Source organism: Myotis nattereri (genome assembly GCF_964212035.1).
Source record: "Myotis nattereri genome assembly, chromosome: 5".
NCBI classification, from domain to species: domain Eukaryota; kingdom Metazoa; phylum Chordata; class Mammalia; order Chiroptera; family Vespertilionidae; genus Myotis; species Myotis nattereri.
The window spans coordinates 20,908,856-20,927,941 of record NC_138080.1 but is presented as its reverse complement, the minus strand read 5'-3'; the positions used below and the strand labels follow the sequence as shown (position 1 = coordinate 20,927,941).

Below are 19,086 nucleotides of genomic sequence, written 5' to 3'. Positions count from 1 at the left end.
AAATGGAGGCAAGTAATCTACCAGGTAAAGAATTCAAAACAATGGTTATAAGGATACTCCAGGAACTTTAGAGAAGAATGCTTGAACTCAGTGATAATTTAAACAAAGAAATAATAAGTATAAAAAATAACCAAGATCCCTAGCTGGTTTGGCTCAGTCGATGGAGCATTGGCCAATGGACAAGTTTCCTGGGTTTGATTGAGGTAAAGGGAGCATACAGTAGGCAACCAACCGATGTATCTCTCTCACATCAAAGTTTCTCTCTCTGTCTCTCCCCCTCCCTTCCACTCTCTCTAAAATTCAATGGAAAAATATCCTCAGGTGGGAATTAACAAAAAATATATAGATAACAAAGAAACCATTAAAAAGCACCAATGAGAAATAAAGATTATCTAAAACGTTGAATATACAAAAAAAGAAAAAAGAAAAAGCGAGGCCAGTGTGGCTGTTGGTTGAAGCCAGAGCATAAACTCATGCCTTATGAGTTAACTGTCATCATCAGCAAGGAATCCCCACATACTGTCCACCCAAAGGTGGCAGGTTCGATTCCCAGCGAAGGGCACATACCCAGGTTTCCGGTTCGATTCCTAGTCGGGTGCATTAGGGAGGCAACTGATGGGTGTTTCTTTCTCCTTCTCTCTAAAATTAATTTAATTTTTTAAAAAATACGAAAAATAGAAAAAAGGAGAAGGCATTCAATAATCCGATTTGTGTAACACGAAAATATCCACCACCACCAAAAGCAGAAGTGCAAATTAGTACAAAGATCACAACTGGCTCAAAAAGATAACTTTTGGAGACACAGTCTAAGACTCATTTACTCCACAGCTTCAGTCCTTAGATACTGTTTCCTACCAAGATAGGGGATATGGTGGGTAATAAGGGGATGCATTTTGTTTCTGACCAGACTTTTCCTTCTCGATTTGGTAAGCTGAAACCATCTGAGAATTTTACCTGCCCCAGGTTGAAGCTTTTGGGGAGAAGGAGTTGGTTATCTACAATGCCTTGCTGGAAGATAATCTCCATCCAAATTAAAACGAAAGGAATGTTTTATTAAATTACTGGCAAGGTCGTAAAACTGTGCCATCTAAAACCTTGAAATTGAAAGCACATTCATAAATCCTGTTGAGTATCGCTTGTTTTACAAATTCTAAGGACTACAAATTCCAAGGGCTCACAATTAAAGGAACTTGACAGCCTCATTCATGAAAATCTCCAACTGTATTATAGCACCAAAGAGCCACTGGCTTAGAAGTATAACTGAGACTTGGTTTTTGTCAACGCGGACACCTACAGCCCTCTCAAAGGTAAGCAAAGACACTTCAAGTCTCATCAGGCACGGACTGCAAGAGGTCCCCTCTTGCATCCAACACACAGGTAAAAATGAATCCAAGGACCAAGAATATAAACCCCAGCAGATTGCATGAAACATCAAATGAGTAAACAACTACATAAAAACACTTCAAAAAACAGTGCGTGGTCTTGCGTAAAAGGGAAGTCAGCCAGCCACCCAGCAAAAGCACATGACTCATCCACCGGCCCGAACACTATCCACTACACCAAAGTGGGGTTTCCCATCTCCGTCCAAGGCCAGGCTTTGGGGGCGTCTCAGCTGGGTAAAGCCGTGCTATTTCCGCGGGGGGTGGGGGGGGCGGTCATTTTTATTTCGCTGAATCCCAACTCCATCACATCCCAACTCCAACCCATCACCCCGCATAACACCGCAAATAAACGGGGCAGTGGCAAGGACGCCAAGCGAGCACCGACCAGGCAAAACAAAGCGCCCAGCGAGGGGCTGCCAGGCTGGGAGTAGTCGGGTGGAGAGAGCCGGCTCGCCCCCCGGGCGGAGTGCAGCGGCAGCCTCCTCCCGGGAGGGAACGGCCGCGTTCTCCGCAGAGCTCCGAGGACACTCGGGAAGGTGAGGAAATGGGGGCGGGGGCGCCTTGCCCCAGCCCAGGCGGAAGGACCAAGGCGCCGAGGTGGGCCAAGAGCGCGCCGGGCCCGACCCACGTGAGCGGTCGGGCTGAGGCCAAGGCCGCTCCGGGGACGGCGGCGCCGCGGCCACCTCGCCGGGCCCGGACTTACCCGGGCCGGGCGCGCCGCTGGCCCCGCAGCGGCCGCTTCCTCCTCCTCCTCCTCACTTGACAAAATGGCGGCGACAGGAAGTGCTGAGCGCCTCGGCCCGCCCCCCCTCCCCCGGCCGCCCGCCCCGCCGCGGCGCACGCGCCCCCCGCAGGCGCCCCCGCCCCGCTGACCGGCCCGACCCCGGGGGCGTCGGCGCCCATGACGGGGCGGGCGAGCGAGCGGCCCGACGCCCCGACGCCAACGGCGCAGGCGACCCCGGCGCGAGCGGGCGGCGCGGGGACGCGGGAGGCCCGCAGGCCCGAGCCCGCGTCGCCCCGGCCTCCCTACCCTCGCGCCGATGGCGTCGGAACTGGCGCACCGGCCCCATTACGCAATGCAGGTGACGCGGGCGGCGCTGAGAGCCCTCGCTGGCCGCCCTGAGCCTTCCGTCGCCCCGAAGGGCACTGGTCCTCACCTGAAACGCTAGGCCGCACGCCGCCCCCACCGGCCGCGGCAGCCTCCTCCTGGAGCTGCTATGCGGCGCCGGGGCCCGCCCGTCGCTGCGCCGCGCTCACAGGCCCCGCTCGCCGGCGAGCACCGCCGGCAGCCGCCACCGTCGCAGCCACTGCTTCGGCACCTCGGCTGCGGGAGAGCAGAACAAACAGCCCTGGAGCCGCCACTACTGCCGCCGCCGCCGCCGCCAGCGCACTGACGTCACCGTGCACGCTGTGCGCGCGGCCCGGCGTCGCCGCCGCCCGGCGTGCGCGCCCCCGAGATCGCGCCGGAGCGTGCGAGCTCGGGAGAGCCCGCGGCGGCGAGGTAAGTGCGCGAGGCGGGCGGGCGGGCGGGCGGGGCTGGGGAACCCCGCAGGCTGAGGGAGGGGCCCCGAAGACCGAGGGAGGAGGCGGAGGAGACCTTGCAGACCGAGGGGAGAAGTTCCTCACACCCGGTGCAGACCGAGGGAAGGGACCGTGGGGAGGCCGGAGGCTGCGTTCAGGGGGAAGATCTGAAGGCAGAGGTAGGCGTCCGAAATGGAGGAGGGTTCTCATGCTCGACCCTCAAAGAGGAAGGCCGGTGACGGGAAATCTGAAAGGCTGATGGCAGAGGCCGAGGAGCGACCAGTGTTGAGAAGCCTCCTCCCCGACGGGGAATCTGAAGGGTGTAGGAGAAGTGTGGGGGTGCTGGGCCCCTAGGGCGAGCGAGCTGCTGCGACAGGGGCGCCTGCACTGGGGTGAGGGAGAGCTGAGGCCGTCAACGGGCTGCAGCGGTGCTGAACCGCGGGCCTGGGGCACTCCCTCCAGGGGTCCCCGCTGGCCTCCGCCTTGTCCTGAAGACTCCGCTCCGCCAAGTGGCCGGAGGTTTGCCCGGCGGTTTGCCCGGCGGTGTTCTCAGTGGTTGAGCGTCACCGATGGGTCCCCGGTCAGGGCACACGCCCGTGTTTCAGGCTCCATCCCCAGGAGGGGCGTGCCGGAGGCAGCCGATCAGTGATTCTCGTCATTGACGTTTCTCTCCTCCTCCCTTCTTCTCCGAAATCAATAAAAATATATTTAAAAGGAAAATGACATTAGGTTTATTTAGGACGCTTGCAGCTTAAAATGATTCTATGAAAATTTTCAAAGGGGAAACATAACCTCCTTTCCCCCTTCGCTCTCACCTTTACTTTTGGCATTTTTTTTAAAATATATTTTATTGATTTTTTACAGAGAGGAAGGGAGAGGGATAGTCAGAAACATCGCTGAGAGAGAAATATTGATCAGCTGCCTCCTGCACACTCCTACTGGGGATGTGCCCGCAACCAAGGTACATGCCCTTGACCGGAATCGAACCTGGGACCCTTCAGTCCGCAGGCCGACGCTCTATCCACTGAGCCAAACCAGCCAGGGCTGTAGTCAGTAGTTTTGTCCCTATCCTGGTGTTGGCTCACTCTTCATCAAGGGCAATCGTAAATCACTGATGAGTCCTGAACAAAGTAAAGACTTAATTTTACCCTTGATTTTAACAAAGTATGAGATAACAAATTATTAAAAGTAAAAAATAAAGCCAGTAATAGTAACTGGTTCATTAGTAAGCTTCCTTCTAATTCTGTATTACAGCATATTGAAACTGGTGAATATCTTTTGGCTCCTAACTTTGCGTGCTGGGCAATTTGCAGAAAATAGTTGGAGATGGAAAAAAGAATAGGAAGGTACACAGGGCTAAGTGAATATGGAACAACAACTTTTTATTTTTTAAAGGAAACCAGAATGTATCCATGTTTTTAAAATACATTTTTATTGCCGAAACCGGTTTGGCTCAGTGGATAGAGCGTCGGCCTGCGGACTGAAAGGTCCTGGGTTTGGTTCCGGTCAAGGGCATGTACTTGGGTTGCGGGCACATCCCCAGTGGGAGATGTGCAGGAGGCAGCTGATCGATGTTTCTCTCTCATCGATGTTTCTGGCTCTCTATCTCTCTCCCTTCCTCTCTGTAAAAAATCAATAAAAATATATTTTTAAAAAAAAAAAAATAAAATAAAATACATTTTTATTGATATCAGAGAGAAGGGAGGAGAGCAGAGAGAAACATCAGTGATGAGAGAGAATCATTGATGGGCTGCCTCCTGCACGCCCCCTACTGGGGATCTAGCGTGCAATCCAGGCACGTGCCCTTGCTCAGAATCCAACCCAGAACTCTTGAGTCCACAGGCCAATGCTATCCTCTGAGCCAAGCAGGCTAGGGCCAGAATGTATCCATTTTAAGCTGCCCTTTCCCACAGTTGCCTTGTTGCATTATCCACTTAATTTATTGTTGCAAACAATAAATGTCTTTGGAAGTAATTTGCAGTTCCCAGTTTGCAAGTTACATAATAAAATGTTTCCTTTGACTCTAGAGTCACAGTCCATTTTAGACAAAACTATAAATATTTAGCTTGATTTACTGGACCCAACTGGAGGGTTTTCGGCCATTGCTAGAAATCAAATCCAACCTGAAGAGAATATGGAAGCTGTAAAGGGAGTTCCAAAGCTGTCTCCGAAAACCTTTTAGGACAACGTATCATTCTTTTTGTGTTCTATAATGCATATATAGCCTAACTCTTCACAGATAGCTCAAACTCAGAAAATCTGTATTCAGTTCAATCAGTTTAATAGTGTCATTACTTAATGGTTCACATTTTTAAAAAATATTTTTTATTGATTTCAGAGATTTTGTGGGCCATACAATGTTGATGAGAGAGAATCATTGATGGACTACCTCCTGAACACCCCCTATTGGTGATGGAGCACCACCCAGGCATGTGCCCTGACCTGGAATTGAACCATGACCTCCTGGTTCATAGGTCAATGTTCAACCATGAAGCCACGCCAGCCGGGATGGTTCACATTTTGATAAGCTCTTTTTTACTTCTCTTGCTATTACTGTGTTTTCAATACTGAAAAACAGAAAAGATTAATAAAACATTAAAGAATGAAATATGAAGTATTACACAATATAATTCTGACGTATTATTTGTTTTTAGTAAAGTAATACATGAAACATTACATTACAATTTTAATTGAACAATACAAAAGAATATGGAGGAAAAATAAAGCATCCCCCCTCACCCACTCTCCCAACAGAGTAACCACTTTGATGTGTTTATACCTGTGCTGTCTGATAGCCCTGGCCACAGGGCTATTGAGTGCTTGAATGTAGCTGGCCCAAACTGAGATGGACTGCAAGTGTAAAATACAAATTGCATTTCAAAGATTTAATATGAAAAACACATGTAAAATATCTTGTTACTACCTTTTTATATTGATTACATATGGAAATAAGTTTTTACATATTGGGTTAAATAAAATCCTATATAATAAAAGCCCAGCTACCCTTATGGCGGAAAGACCAGTGGATATGACGCGCACTGATCACCAGGGGGCAGACGCTTAATGCAGGAGCATCTGGTGGTCGGTGCGCTCCCACAGTGGGAGCGCTGCTCAGCCAGAAGCTGGGCTGGTGAGCACAGCAGTGGTGGTGGGAGCCAAGACAGCCTCCAGGGCAGTGCTAAGGAGCTCGGTAATGAATGAGCAGGCGGGCGGTAAGGAGCAAGCAGGTGAACAGTTAGGAGGGAGGGGTCCTGGGTTGTGAGAGGGATGTCCAACTGCAGGTTTAGACTCGATCTAAACTGGCAGCACTGGGTGGGCTGAGGGACCCCCCACCCTCCAGCACAAATTTCATGCATTGGAACTCTAGTATATTATAAAATTGAATTTTAACCTCTTTCTTTTAACTTTTTTAATATGGCTACTAGAAAATATAAAATTACACATATAATTTGCAATATAATTTCTATTAGCCAGCACTGGTCTAGACTTTTTTTTTTTTTAATTAAATCTTTATTGTTCAGATTATTACATTTGTTCCTCTTTTTTTCCCCCCCCATAACTCCGCTCCTCCCAGTTCCCGCCCCACCCTCCGCCCTCACTCCCCACCCACTGTCCTCATCCATAGGTGCACGATTGTTGTCCAGTCTCTTCCCGCATCTCCCACACCCCTTTCCCCGCCAAGAATAGTCAGTCCATTCCCTTTCTATGTCCCTGATTCTATTATAATCAACAGTTCATTCTGTTCATCAGATTATTTATTCACTTGCTTCTTAGATTCACTTGTTGATAGATGCATATTTGTTGTTCATAATTTGTATCTTTACCTTTTTCTTCCTCTTCCTCTTCTTAAAGGATAGCTTTCAGCATTTCATATAATCCTGGTTTGGTGGTGATGAACTCCTTTAGCTTTTCCTTATCTGTGAAGCTCTTTATCTGACCTTCAATTCTGAATGATAGCTTTGCTGGATAAAGTAATCTTGGTTGTAGGTTTTTGGTATTCATCACTTTGAATATTTCTTGCCACTCCCTTCTGGCCTGCAAAGTTTCTGTTGAGAAATCAGCTGACAGTCGTATGGGTATTCCCTTGTAGGTAACTGAGTTTCTTTCTCTTGCTGTTTTTAAGATTCTCTCTTTATCTTTTGCTCTTGGCATTTTAATTATGATGTGTCTTGGTGTGGTCCTCTTTGGATTCCTTTTGTTTGGGGTTCTCCTTGCTTCTTGGACCTGTAAGTCCATTTCTTTCACCAGGTGGGGGAAGTTTTCTGTCATTATTTCTTCAAATAGGTTTTTAATATCTTGCTCTCTCTCATCTTCTGGCACCCCTATAATTCTGATGTTGGTACGCTTGAAGCTGTCCCAGAGGCTCCTTACACTATCCTCGCATTTTTGGATTCTTTTTTCATTTTGCTTTTCCGGTTGGGTGTTTTTTGCTTCCTCGCATTTCAAATCATTGACTTGATTCTTGCGCTCCTCTGGTCTGCTGTCGGGAGTCTGTATAATATTCGTTATTTCAGTCCGTGTATGCTTAATTTCTAGTTGGTTCTTTATCATAACATCGAGGGTCTCATTAGTTTTCTTGAGGATCTCACTACATTTATCGGTGGCTTCTAGAGAGTTCTTAAGAGACCTTAAAAGTGTGGTTCTGAACTCTATATCTTCCATTGACAATTTTGTCCTGTTTCTTTGTCTCCGCATTTTGTTATGCTTCCTTGGTACACCCCCTAGTGGTCTTTGTTCGTGGTCTTATAGTTAAATCTTGATTGTTGTAGCTAATTCCAGGGAGGGTTTGACCTCCAGGCCAAGTGGCTATGAGAATCAGCTGTGTCAGCAGTGAGAGAACTTCTGTCCTCTAGGGAGGTGCTAAGCTAGCCTTTGCCTGAGGCTATCCAGCAAATGCCTCTGTGCAGGGCTTAGGTGGGGCGGGTCGCACAGGATCAACAGGGTGGGCCGGAGAGAGCAGTTATGGCGGCTCTCAGTCCGGTCCCCAGGGGCTCTGCCTCTCTGAGTCCCAGCAATGGCTGCAAACCTCGGAGAGAAAGCTGCACTCGCTCTGACCGAAGCCAGACAGTCCCGCTTCTCCCGTTTGAGTCTGGGTCCCTAAAGACTCGCCCGGATCTGGAGCTCAGAGTCTGCGACTCCCTCCCGACCGCGCCCTCCGCCCAGCCCGCTCCATGCGCGCACTCCGCACCTCAGAATTTGACCTCAGCACTGCGCCTCCTCTGAGTGTCCGTATGCGTTTCTCTTTCCTCCTAGTTGTAGGACTTCCACTCAGCCAGCGTTCCTGTGGTTCTGGGTGATGTTCCTTCCGTCTTTTAGTTTCACTTTTGAAGTAGTTGTTCAAAGCAGCAAACTCCGGCGTTAACCTATGCCGCCATCTTGGTTCTCCCCTAGACTTTTCATTTTATGCAATAATATGTCTACATATAGAAATAGTTGCGTTATAAAACAAAGGGATCATTCTTTACCTGTTAATTTGTAACATGGTGTTTTTTTTTTTCACTTATATGTCTTTGAAGTCATTCCATGTGGATAATTGGAGATCTGCCTAATTGGGAGGTAACATATAGATATAATTTGTTACCTTTCCTCCTATTTTATACATTTAATTCATTTCCAGCTTTCCATCATAATAATCAGAATTACAGTGATCCTTTTTTTTTTTTTTTAAACATATTTTATTGATTTTTTACAGAGAGGAAGGGAGAGAGATAGAGAGTTAGAAACATCGATGAGAGAGAAACATCGACCAGCTGCCTCCTGCACATCTCCTACTGGGGACGTGCCCGCAACCCAAGTACATGCCCCTGACCAGAATCGACCCTGGGACCCTTCAGTCCGCAGGCTGACGCTCTATCCACTGAGCCAAACCGGTTTCGGCTAGTGGTGGTTTTTTTAAAAAATACGTTTTTTTCTTTATTTCAGAGAGGAAGGGAGGAGCAGAGAGAAATAGAAACATCAGTGATGAGAGAGAATCACTGGTTGGCTGCCTCCTGCATGCTCCACACTGGGGACTGAGCCCGCAACCCAGACATGTGTCCTGACCAGGAATCCAACCGTGACCTCCTGCTTCATAGGTCAGTGTCAACCACTGAGCAATGCTGGCTGGGCTATAGTGTTTTCTTAAAAGCAAGAATAAATCTATATAGCATGGATCCACTTTGGAAAAGCTGAAGGTATTTGATTTGTTATGGCCTGGATTCAGGCCCACTTTCCAATAAGAACTTACCCATGAGGTTACATTCTGGAATTTATAGTTTGGTCCTAGAGATGGTAAGTGACTCACCCAATATCACACATTTATACAGTTTAGAACTCAGAACTTCTGATTCCGTGAAGACTGAAGAGCCAAGTAGTCAATATTTTAGACTTTGTGGGCCATACAATGTCTATAACATTGACAATTATATAGCTCTGCCATTGTAGCATAAAAGCTGCCATAGTTAATATGTAAACTAATAGGTGTGGCGGTGTTCCAGTAAAACTTAATGGGTATTAGATTTAGATTTCATGTAAATTTCAGGAATCACAAAATATTCTTTTTTAAAAATATATTTCTTTTATTGATTTCAGAGAGGAAGGGAAAGGGAGAGATAGAAATATCAATGATGAGAGAGAATCATTGATTGGCTGCCTCCTGCATGCCCCCTACTGGGAATAGAGCCCGCAGCCTGGGCATGTGTCCTTGGCTGGAATTGAAACCAGGACCCTTCAGTCTGTAGGCTGATGCTCTATCCACTGAGCCACTCAAAATATTAATTCTTTTGATTCTTTTCAAAAGTCATTCTTAGCAGGCCCTGGGCATCATCCCGTGCACCAGAGGGTTGCTGGTTTGACTCCTGGTCAGGGCACATGTCTGGGTTGCTGGCTTGATCCCCAGTGGGTGCGTGCAGGTGGCAGCCCATAGATGTTTCTCTATCTCTAAAAATTAATAAAAATATTTGGGGAAATGAACACAGACAATGGGGTGGTGACAGCTGAGTGGGGGAGGGAGCAGAGGGGGGGATGGAGGGGGCTTATGGGGGATAAAAGGGAACATATGTAATACTTTAAACAAAAAATTATTAAATATATATATACTAGTATATATTTGTAGAGAAAAGGAAAAAGAAAAAACAAAAGAACAAAAATAAAGGAAATTTTTTTTTAAAAAAAGAAAATTTTAAAAAGGTTTAAAAAAAAATAAAAAAGCCCTGGTTGGGTGGCTCAGTTGGTTGGAACATACTCCTGTACAACAAAAGTTTATGGGTTTGATCCCTGGTTGGGTGCATAGGGGAGGCAACTGATGGATATTTCTCTCTCACATTGATGTTTCTCTCCTCTCTCTCTCTCTCAAAAAAAAATCAATGAAAACATCCTCGGGTGAGGATTTAAAAAAATAAAAAAACACAGATAGCAATCCAATCTAGGCAGTAGTTTGATAATCCCTGCTCTAGACTCTAAAGTCTAGAAAAATGGAAAATTCCTTACCATTCTACGAAAGCTTTTCTGCTTGCAGTTTTCTTTTAATTAATAGATTTTAAAGCAGTTTTAGATTTATATTAACATTGAGTGGAAAATACAGAGTTCCCCTCTCCCCTTGTATAGTGTGGTACATTAACATCTTGTATAGTGTGGTACATTTGATGAGCCAATATTAATACATTATCCTATATAATAAAAGGCTAATCTGCAAATAGACCAAATGGCAGAACAACTGAACAACTGGTCGCTATGACATGTGCTGACCACCAGGGGGCATGCACGGAAACGTGGCAGGCATTGGCCGCAGTGGGATGGTGGAGCAGATGAGCGGGGGCATCTCACCAAGGCTGGGTGCTGGTCACTGTCATCAGGACGAGCCTCTGGTGGTTATTGAAAATTCTTTGTTCCTGCGTGCTGCAGTCCCACCCGGCGCTCACACCTGCTGCCGGTGCTGACCCTGCTCACACTGGCAGCCGGCACCGGAGCCACCACTTGCATCCACTGCCAGAGCCTAGTGCCGGTCTTGATCGTTTGGCACCATCAGCGGGTAGGAGCAGCAGCCTCCACTCGCACCCTCTGCTGACGCCAGCCCCAATTCCTCTGTGCCCTCAGCACATGGGAGCGGCAATGGTGGGAGCAGGGCTGACGGCAGAGAGGGGGCTGGGCCGCAGCAGGAAGGACCAGGCAGGGGCTCGGAGGATGGGCTGAGACCTGCCCCTGTACCCACCGCAGCCTCAGGGCTCCAGTTCCTTTCATGGTGCATGAATTTGTGCACTGGGCCCCTAGTTATTAACTAAAGTCTATAGTTTACCTTAGGATTCACTCTTTGTTGTACATTCTTTGGGCTTTGACAACTGTAAAATGACATGCATCCAACATGCTTGCCAATTTTTAACTCATAAACTAGTTAGGAATGAAAACTTTAGAGTAAAGCATTATAATTCTGTCAGCCAGAAACGGGTACAAGATGGCCCTAAGGGTCATTTTAGTCTCTGCCACTCCATTATTTTGTATTTTGCTATGTTTTGCTTAGTTTTGAAGTGTTTTACAAATATCATTCCCTGTCACATTCAAAACAGTGAGATTGCTGGAAGACCTAGGGAAAAGTAGAATAAGCCATGCAATTTCAATAAAAAATAAGTGATTTTTAAAAAGTTTCAAAGTGGCCCTAGCTGGTTTGGCTCAGTAGATAGAGCATTGATCTGCAGACTGAAGGGTCCCAAGTTTGATTTCTTCAAGGGCACACCCCCAGGTTGTGGGCTTGGTCCCCAGTGGGGGGCGTGCAGGAGGCAACCAATCAATGATTCTCTCTCATCATTGCTGTTTCTATCTCTCTATTCCTCGCCCTTCCTCTCTGAAATCAATAAAAATATATATTAAAAAAAATAAATTTCAAAGTGGAAAGAAAATGCAAATGTCACACGTAGGATAAAAGTGCGTAAGAGGAACGAGTCTGGAGGTCAAAAAAGAATGATAGTGGGAGCTGTCATATACTCATCATTTGGTTCAGTCATTTTAGAAAACAGTTTGGCCTTTTCTGGTGAAGTTTAGGCTCTGCATACTCTATAGCCCACTCATTCCAATCCCACAGAAACTCTCACTGACATACTCAAGAAGGTTTAAAATAGCATTGTTCCTACGAGCCTACATTGAAAACAGCCCAAACATCCATCCATGGTGGAACAAATATAAAGAGAATGAACAAACCACAGCCACACACAACGCATGAACCTTACAAATGTAACAGGAAACCAGAGAAGCAAGGTATGTGTACATATGTGATTGATCATCTCTTTTCCATATAGATTTCTAAAACAGACAAAAATAGACAAGTTTTTAAGGAAGTAAAACTATAAAGAAAAACAAGCAAGTAATTACCACTGGTTACCTGAGAGAGTGATCAGAAAGGAATAAGGGGATTTGATGGGGGTGGTCAATTTCTGAGGTAGGTATACCAGTATTCTATTTCTTTTTTTTCAAATTGTATGTTTTAAGTGCACAATATTGTTAATTATAAGCACATGCTGTACAGCAGGTCTCTAGAACTTTAATCTTATATGACTGAGAAGTTCTGCTTTTTTAAAATATATTTGATTTTTTTGCAGAGAGGAAGGGAGAGGGATAGAGAGTTAGAAACATCGATGAGAGAGAAACATTGATCAGCTGCCTCCTGCACACTCCCTACTGGGGATGTGCCCCCTACCAAGGTACATGCCCTTGACCGGAATCGAACCTGGGACCCTTGAGTCCGCAGGCCGACGCTCTATCCACTGAGCCAAACCGGTTAGGGTGAAGTTCTGCTTCTTGACTATGCATTAGCTTTGTAATTATTCACTCTACCTATGCTTTATGCATATTTTTGAAATATAATTCTTGAGAAAAAATGAATCTTAGATTTAAGGAAAACTATCTTGAGAGAGAAGTGAATAGGAAAGGCTAGTGATGAACTTGAAATGGACCAGTTTCTGAATTTATCACTAGAAAATGAGCAGCATTGCAAGATACCTCCTAGTTTAAGACTCACAGAAAACTGGTGATTTGAAAGCCTAGAGCAGGGGTGGGGAACGTCTGGCCCTGCGAAGGCAACTGCAGGCGGGACTCAGAACTCAATAAATCTAGGAGCTCTTTTTCATAGTAACAATTTTTAACTTGGTAATTTTGTATGGTCCATGAATGATGTTATAAATATCCAAATGGCCCTTGACGGAAGGTCCCCCGCCCTTGGCCTAGACGTTAAGCATGAAAAGTGTTACTGGTAAAATTTTGCCAGTGAGTCACTGGTGGCTTTGTAGAATCATCAAAGCATCAGAATGAGTGGCATTCGGCCAAGTGAGGCTGCTCTGGCTGCTAGAAAATTTTCTGTGGCATTTGCTGAGTTAAGGAAGGGTGTCTTGTCTTGACAGATTTTTCACTATAGCTGAAACCAGCCAATTGGGGAAGGATGCTTGATAGAACTGATTTCAGCAAGGACTGATGAAGCAGGCTCTTAGAATCTGATAGTTTCAGTGGATAGAGGGTTGGCCTGCGGACTGAAGGGTCCCAGGTTCGATTCCAGTCAGGTCAAGGGCACATGCCTGGGTTGCTGGCTCCATCCCCAGTAGGGGGCGTGCAGGAGACAGCCAATTAGTGATTCTCATCATTGATAGTTCTGTCTCTCTCTCCCCCTCTCTTAAATCAGTAATATATATATATATGTATATATATTTTAAAAAAGAGTCTGATAGTTTATAAGAAGAGCATCTATATCTAGATTTATACTAGTATTGTATGGTAGGCACCTTTCAAAGATGGCCCCCAAAGATCCCCACCTCCTAGAATTTACACTTTTATAATGTCCCCTTGAGTGTGGGCCAGACCTAGAGACTTGCTGCTGATGAGAAGGTGATGTCACTTTCCTGATGGGTTACAAAAATTGATGCCTTTAAATCGCTGGGCTCTTGCCTTTTCGGCTTGTATATGTTGATAAAGCAAGCTGCCGTACAGGAGAGACCCATATGGCAAGGAACTTAGGGTGGCTTCTGGTCAATAGCTAGCGAGGAGCTAAAGCTCCTGTAGGGTTAGGGTTAGGGTTCGGGTAAGTCCAACATCTGCAAGGAATTAAATTCTGCTACTAACCACATGAGCAACATTGAAAGTAACTTCTTCCATAGTCCTGCCTTCAGATGTGAGACTGCGGCCTTGGCCAGCACTTTGATTATGGCCAACTAAGGGCCCTGATAAGCCACACCTGGATTTCTGATTCCCAAGAATAATAAACGTTTTATTTTAAGCTATGGACTTTTGGAATAATTTGTTAAGCAGCAATGGGTATCTATTAATACACATCCTGGGACCAAATATCCCCTTTGTGAGAAATAAGGCGAGCCCCCAAATTGTGGGGTCCTGGTAGAACACAAAACATTCGCGGGAGCCAGGCAGCCAGGCAAACATCTTTACTTCCATGCAGAAGGGTGCACACCGAGCAGGTGGCCTCTTGGCTTTATAATCCCTGACACACGTGACCTGTCTCCCACTCTTGATTGGAGCTCAGGTGCACAGTCTTTCTCGATTGGGTAATTCAAAGGGAGGGGCTGGCCTTTGTCATTTCAAGATGGTGACCCCCAGGGGAGCTGCAAGTCATGGAGCCAATATGGTGGCTGCCAAGTCACGCGGGGCCAAAATGGCAGCTGTCTGAACTGTTCTTTGATGGAAAAGATGAGTTGTTTATTCTCACACCTTTTCCTTGGGAAGACATATTCAGCCTGATAGAAGTTGATGAATTAGCTACAAACAAGTTCTTTTTTCTCCAAGAATATTCTCTTAGCTTCCTCTGGTTTTGCCATTGTTGAGCTAGACAGTGTATTTAAAACACTGGGGAAGTTATTGTGGTCTTAGTTCATTTGAGACGGATCGGTATTGTCATTCGCATTGTTCTCCAATGGAAAGGAATTAGGGACTCAAGGAGGCTATAGTTTTCCTTATGGGAACCATTGCAGAAAACAATTTACACATTGTTACTCAGGTTAGTCATTGGCCCTTTGGGTTATCTCCAAAGAGAAATTCTTTCACAGAGTTTTATGGCAACAAAATAAGGGAAATTTGTGAGTTTTTTATTTTCACTCCTATTTATTTAGAGAGATGTTCCCAAATCATTGTGAGCATCTGAGAAGCCAAAATCCCCAGGCATTTCCCATGGGGAAGCTGAGGATTTGTCCTGAGTGGGTATCTTTGGACAGGTTACTAAGCAAAGATGTGATACATGTACTCATAGTGCCTGGGCCTTACAGGCACTAAATACACAACTTGACCTATGACTCATAATTTAGATCTCAAAAGGAGATTTTATCTACTTTATGTTCTTTATTCAAAGAATCCAGCTCAAGTGGATTGGCTGGAATTAGAATATTTGTCCTTCCATGTAAACTTAATGGAATTTACAGTTAGGAGAAATATTACTGAGAATATAAATAACTTAAAAAAGAAATGTTACAGCCAAACCGGTTTGGCTCAGTGGATAGAGCGTCGGCCTGTGGACTGAAAGGTCCCGGGTTCGATTCCGGTCAAGGGCATGTACCTGGGTTGCGGGCATATCCCCAGTGGGAGATGTGCAGGAGGCAGCTGATCCATGTTTCTCTCTCATCGATGTTTCTAACTCTATCTCTCTCCCTTCCTCTCTGTAAAAAATCAATAAAATATATTAAAAAAAAATTCAATAATCTACACTAATAAAAGAGAAAAATGGTAATTGGTGTACGGCGATACCGTTTTCATTGGCTAATCAGGGCTATATGCAAATTAACTGCCAACTAAGATTGGCAGTTAACTGCCAACAAGATGGCGGCTAATTTGCATATGTAGGCACAATGCAGGGAGGCGAAAGGGAAAGCAGGAAGAAGCCCCCCTGCCACTGACAATGATCGGAAACCCAGGGGGGAGCTAAGAGCTGGGGGGCAGGGCAAAGGCGGCCCTGGGGCCGCCTTTGCCCTGCCCCCCAGCCATGATCGGAGAATCAGGCGCCTTTGCTGCCCTGGCCAGTGATAGCAGGAAGTAGGGGTGGAGCCAGCGATGGGAGCTAGGCACGGTCGAAGCTGGCAGTCCCAGGAGCTAGGGGTCCCTTGCCTGGGCCTAAAGCGAAGCCCACAATCGCGGCGGCCCCCACTGCCACTGCAAGTCCCCGCTGCCCGGGCCGGACGCCTAGGCCAGAGGCGTTAGGCCTGGTCAAGGGGCCAATCTGGTGATTGGTGATTGGAGGGTAATGAGGGTCAACTCCTCTGGCCGAGGCATCAGGCCTGGGTGGGGGGCGGAGCCGGGGATTGGGGGGATATGATGGTCCCCTTGCCCAGGCCTGAAGCCTGGGTCAGAGGCGTCAGGCTTGGGTGGGGGGTGGAGCAAGCGATCAGAGGGAGATGGGGGTCCCCTGCCCAGGCATGATTCCTGGGCCAGAGGCCTCAGGCCTGGGCGGGGGCCAGAGCCAGTGATCGGGGGGAGATGGGGGTCCCCTGTCCAAGCCTGACACCTCTGGCAGAGGCGTCAGGCCTGGGCAAGGGGCCGATCAGGCGATCGGAGGGTGATGGGGGTCAACGCCTGAGGGCTCCCAGTATGTGAGAGGGGGCAGGCTGGGCTGAGGGACACTCTTCCCCCCCACCCCCCCCCCCCACACCCAGTGCACGAATTTCGTGCACTGGGCCCCTAGTGTGTGTGTGTGTGTGTGTGTGTGTGTGTGTGTGTGTGTGTGTATATATATATATATATATATATATATATATATATATATTTAAAAAAAAAATGTTACAAGTATTCCAACATTGTATTGAAAGTTCCATTCAGAGCAATCAGGCAAGAACAAGATATGAAAGGCATTCATGTAGGAAAGGAAGAGTAAAAACAGTCATTATTCATAGATGACATGATCTGGTATTTGGGAAATCTTAAAGAATCCACCAGCCCTGGCCAGTCTGGCTCAGTAGATAGTGTGTTGACCTGCAGACTGAAGGGTCCTGGGTCCGATTCCGGTCAAGGGCACATGTCTAGGTTGCGGCTCAATCCCCAAGGGGGGCGTGCAGGATGCCGCCGACCAGTGATTCTCATCATTGATGTTTCTGTCTCTCTCTCCCTCTCCCTTCTCTGAAATCAATAAAAATATATATTTTTTAAAAAAGAACCCACCAAAATCAAAGCTATTAAGCAAATTCAGCGAAATAGCAGGATACAGAATCACAAAAATCAGCTGTATTTCTGGTGATGGAATAAAATGAAAACAACAAAATCAGCTGTATTTCTATACACTAGCAATGAATAATACAAAAATGGAAATAACAAAACTATTCTAGGCCTGGCCAGCGTGGCTCAGTGGTTGAGCATTGACCTATGAACCAGGTCACGGTTCAAATTCCCTGTCAGGCCATATGCCTGGGTTTCGGGCTTGATCCCCAGTAGTAGGGTGTACAGGAGGCAGCCAGTCAATGATTATCTCTCATCACTGATATTTCTATCTCTCCCTCTCCCTTCCTCTCTGAAGTCAATAAAAATAAAACATAAAGAAAACAATTCCATTTACAACAGCATAAAAAGAATAAAATACTGCCCTAGCCGGTTTTGCTCAGTGGATAGAGCGTTGGCCTGCAGACTGAAGGGCTCTGGGTTCAATTCCAGTCAAGGGCACGTACCTCAGTTGCAGGCTCCTCCCTAGCCTGGGCCCTGGTCAGGGCGTGTGCAAAAGGCAACCAATCAATGTGTTTCTCTCACATCAATGTTTCTCTGTCTTTCCCTCTCTCTTCCACTCTCTCTAAAAATCAATGGGGAAATATTCTCAGGTGAGGATTTAAAAAAAAACCAAAACTTATGAATAAATTTAATATAACTACAGAAGTTTCACCTGAAAACTACAAAAGCACTGCTTAAAGATGTTACAGAAGACCTAAATAAGTGGAAAGACATCTGCGTTCATGAACTGGATGGCAGTACCCAAAATGATCTATAGATTTGACATAATTGCTACCTGAATTACCAGCTTGCTTCTCTGTAGGAAACTGAAGGGACCCAGAATAACCAAGATAATCTTAAGAAGAGGAACAAAGTTGGGGGATTCACACATCCCAATTCCAAATCTTACTACAAAGCTACAATGTGGTATTGGCATAAGGACAGAATACATAGAACAACAGAGTCAAATTGAGAGTCCAGAAATAAAGCCATGACTTGTTGACAAGGGTGCCACGACCATTCACCGGGTAGATAATAGTTTCTTCAACAAATGCTTCTGGGACAATTGGAGATCCACCTGGAATAGAATAAAACTGGATCCTTATCTCATAACATATACAAAAATTAATTCAAAATGGATCATAGACCTAAATATAAGTTAAAAACTATAAAACTCTTAGAAGAAAATGTAGGGGTAAATCTTCATGACCGTGGATTTGGCAATAACTTCTTACATATGACACCAAAAGTACAAGTAACAAAAGAAAAGAAAAATTGGGCATGATTAGAAACAAAATTGTGTTGCATCAAAGGGCACTATTAAGGGAGTGAAAAGACAGCCCAGACAGTGAAAAACAAAACACTGCAAATCACATCTGATAAATGTCTAATATACAACTCAACAAAAGAACCCAATTTAAAAAAGCAAAGAACTTGTATAGACATTTCTCCAAAGATAAGCAAATGGCCAAAAGCACATGAAGGGATGCCCATCATTAGTTAAGGAAAAGCAGATTAAAACCACTTCACACCTACTAGGATGGCCAGAATTAAAAAAAAAAAAAGAAAAGAAAAAGAAAAGAAAAAAGGGAAAGTATCAATAAGCAAGTGGAGAAATTGGAACCCTTGTACATTGCTGATGGGAATGTAAAATGGGCAGCTGTTGTGGAAAAATGTGGTGGTTCCGCAAACATTTAAACAGAGAATTACCCTTTGAACCAATAATTCCACTCCTAGGGATTTACCCAGAAGAATTGAAAACAATTACCAATATTTGTCCAAGAATGTTCCTAGCAACACTATTCACAATGGTCAAAAGGTGGAAACTACTCAAATGTTCATTATTGGATGACTGGATAAACAAATGCAGTATATACGTACAATGGGATATTATTCAGCCATAAAAAGAAATGAAGTACTGATACAAGCTACAACATGGAGGAACCTCAAACACATGCTTAGTGGAAGCCAGACTGAAAAAGTCACGTGTTATTTTTCCCTTAATATGAAATATCCAGAATAAATCGAGACAGAAAACAGT

At 45.7% G+C, this 19,086-nt stretch overlaps 1 protein-coding gene across 5 annotated transcripts in view; it reads right to left on the bottom strand.

The window, feature by feature from the left end:
• The window catches only part of BRD4 (bromodomain containing 4), an 88,911-nt gene extending 86,111 nt beyond the window's left edge, over nucleotides 1-2,800 (bottom strand). For 3 of the 5 annotated variants that reach the window (XR_013995992.1, XM_081091393.1, XM_081091394.1), the window contains exon 1: nucleotides 2,540-2,789. The gene's annotated coding sequence lies outside the window, so the exon portion shown is untranslated. Of the gene's footprint in view, nucleotides 1-2,085; nucleotides 2,155-2,539 lie in introns of those variants that run through there. The other 2 variants (XM_081091392.1, XM_081091391.1) reach the window with 2 other exon arrangements.
• Between the last annotated feature and the right edge of the window lie 16,286 nt (nucleotides 2,801-19,086).